We start from the raw sequence: 3,070 nt of genomic DNA, 5'->3' as shown, positions 1-3,070 counted from the left end.
GAGGCAGGAGACTCGCTTGAGCCCAGGAGTTGGAGATTGCTATGAGCTGTGATGCCATGGCACTCTACCCAGGGGGATAGCTTCAGGCTCTGTCTAAAAAAAATATACATATATTGTCCTCAGATAGAGGACATATCAGATATTAAACTGATCAGAACAGATACTACACATAATCTTACCCAAAAGGCTGAGAAGCGATGTTGTTGCACACATTTTGCAGTTCTGTTATTAGGTGCAGACACACTTAGGATTCTATCGTCTTGGTGAATTGACTCTTATCATTATGTAATGTCCTTCTTTATCTCTGGCCTTTCTCCTTGCTCTGAAGTCTTATTTTATCTGATAGTAATAGAGCCATTCCATCTTTGTTTTGATTTGTGTGTGTATGGTATATGTTTTCCATTCTTTAACTTTTAACTTCTTATGCCATTCTATTTAAAGTGATTTCTTATAGTAGCATAGAGGGCATAGAGTTGGGTCTTATTTTTTAATTCAGTTTGACTCCCCTTTTATGTTGTACTTATCAGACTTCTAATGGCAGGAGGTGAACCCAGGAATTCACAGACTACTTTATGGGATCCCTTTCTCTAGCTCCCTCATATCTTCAAGCTCTTCAATAGTCTCTGGGATCGAGGGTCTCCCCTCGATAGGTGGTAAATAAGGATATGAAAGATGTCTTTTCATAGGAAAGAAAGGATCTGCAATATCATTAGTTGATAAATAAAACTATAAATTAAAACCACAATGAGCTGCCACTACACACCTACTAAAATGCTTGAAATGTAAAGACTGGCTCGGCTCCTATAGCTCAACTGGCTAAGGCGCCAGCCACGTACACCTAAGGTGGCGGGTTCGAATCCCCAGCCCGGACCCGCCAAACAACAATGACGGCTGCAACCAAAAAATAGCCAGGCGTTGTGGCGGGCGCCTGTGGTCCCAGCTGCTTGGGAGGCGGAGGCAGGAGACTCACTTGAGCCCAGGAGTTGGAGGTTGCTGTGAGCTGTGGTGCCACAGCACTCTACCCAGGGGGACAGCTTGAAGCTCTGTCTCAAAAAAAAAAAAAAAAAATGTAAAGACTGACCAGGTGCTTGAGCCACTTGTTAGGTGATGACACAGAGCAGCTAGAACGCAAATTCATGCTGGCTTGGAATATGAAAATAGTACAAATTCTCTAGAAAATAGACAGTTTCTTACCAAGTTAAACTTATTATACAGCTCAGCCACTGTACTCCTATGAGGCTGGTGGATTGCTTGAGCTCCGGAGTTCAAGGACAGCTTGAGCAAGAGAGAGACCCTGTCTCTACTAAAAATAGAAAATTTAACCAGGTGTCACAGCAGGTGCCAATATTAATAATTACCTGAGAGGCGGAGGCAAGAGGATCTCTTCAGCCTAAGAGACTAAGGTTGCTATGAACTATGATGATGCTACAGCACTCTACCAGGGCAATAGGGTGAAACTCTGTGTCATTTAAAAAAAATGTATAAATATATATTAAAAAATATATGCCCAAACTAAGATCTATGCACAGCTTTATTCATAATCTCTAAAACACTGGAAACAACTGAAATATCCATCACATAGTGAATGGTTAAACAAATTGTACCACATATATGCAGTAGAATATGTAGTAATAAAAAGGACTATATATGTAACAATATGAATTTCAAAGCATTATGTTAAGTGAAAGAAGCCTAATACAAAAGACTATATGCTATATGATTCAATTTTATGACATTCTGGAGAAGACAAAAATATAGGGAAAGAAATTCTTAGTAGGCTAATGGTTGTCAGAGCCTGGGAGCTGGGGATGGGGAACTTTTTGGGTCATGCAAAAGTTCTGTACCTTGGGCGGTGCCTGTGGGTCAGTGAGTGGGGCACTGGCCCCATATACCGAAGGTGGTGGGTTTGGGCAACAAAAAATAGCTGGGCATTGTGGCAGGGGCCTGTGGTCCCAGCTACTTGGGATGCTGAGGCAGGAGAATCGCCTATGCCCAAGAGCTGGAGGTTGCTGTGAGCTGTGATGCCAAGGTACTCTACTGAGGGCAACAAAATGAAACTATCTCTAAAAAAAAAGTTCTGTACCTTTATTTTGGTGGTAGTTATGTGACTGTATACATTGCACTATACACTTAAATGGGATGAATTTTATAATGTATAAAGTATACCTCTATAAACCTGATTTTTAAAAAAAGCTTTAAAGCACCATATTGATTAGAGAGATTGTCAGAATTGTTTTCAATTACTTCATACTTGAGTAAAGAATTGTTTAGGAAACTGTGTGCTTGGAAGAAGAAGAAAATTTAAAGTATCATGCAGAAATATTTGTATCTGCTGTTTATAACCTCGTTTTTTCTTTTTTTGAGACAGAGTTTCACTTATTAACCCTTGGTAGAGTGCTATGAAGTCACAGCTCACAGCAACCTCTAACTCCTTGGGTTTAGGCGATTCTCTTGCCTCAGCCTCCCAAGTAGCTAGGACTACAGGCACCTGCTACAACGCCCGGCTATTTTTTTGCTGCAGTTAGGCCAAGCTGGGTTTGAACCCATTACTCTTGGCGCCCTACTCACTCAGCCACAGGCCCCACCCCATCTGCTGTTTATAACCTCATTTGCTTAGTATGTGGTAAATAGCATGACAATAAATGTATGTCTGATAGTTGAGATGGTTGCATAGCGGCCTATTTTATACCATAATTTAGTAAGCTGGTTTTCCTCCATTTTTGGACATTTCGGTTATTTTCAGGTTTCTTCTCCTTTAATTTAAACACTATAATCCTCATTCTTAGAATAAATTATCTTAGCTATTATCTTAGAATAGCTATTATCTTAGAATAAATTTCTGGAAAAGGAATTTCTGTGTTGAATTCATGCCTATTTTAAAGATTTTATATATACATATATATGTGCATATACTATATATGTATGTGTGTGTATATACACACAATATAATATATGTATGGATATAGATATATATAATTTATATATATAAATTGTTACCCAGAAATGAGAGTGTAAAAATACTGTGCTGGCTTCTGGTTTTGTTTATAGTTTGATTTTTATGTAAAAAAAA

At 39.0% G+C, this 3,070-nt stretch overlaps 1 protein-coding gene and 1 pseudogene across 1 annotated transcript in view; one reads left to right on the top strand and one right to left on the bottom strand.

Moving 5' to 3' along the window:
• CPD (carboxypeptidase D) overlaps positions 1-3,070 on the top strand; it is a 74,388-nt gene that overhangs the window by 21,520 nt on the left and 49,798 nt on the right. The window lies entirely within an intron of this gene.
• LOC111728540 lies at positions 25-199 on the bottom strand (annotated as a pseudogene).

Source organism: Otolemur garnettii, unplaced genomic scaffold, assembly GCF_000181295.1.
Source record: "Otolemur garnettii isolate 467f Iridium unplaced genomic scaffold, OtoGar3 scaffold00166, whole genome shotgun sequence".
Classification (NCBI taxonomy): domain Eukaryota; kingdom Metazoa; phylum Chordata; class Mammalia; order Primates; family Galagidae; genus Otolemur; species Otolemur garnettii.
The sequence above is the reverse complement of the archived record's forward strand: the minus strand, read 5'-3'. Positions and strand labels throughout refer to the sequence as shown.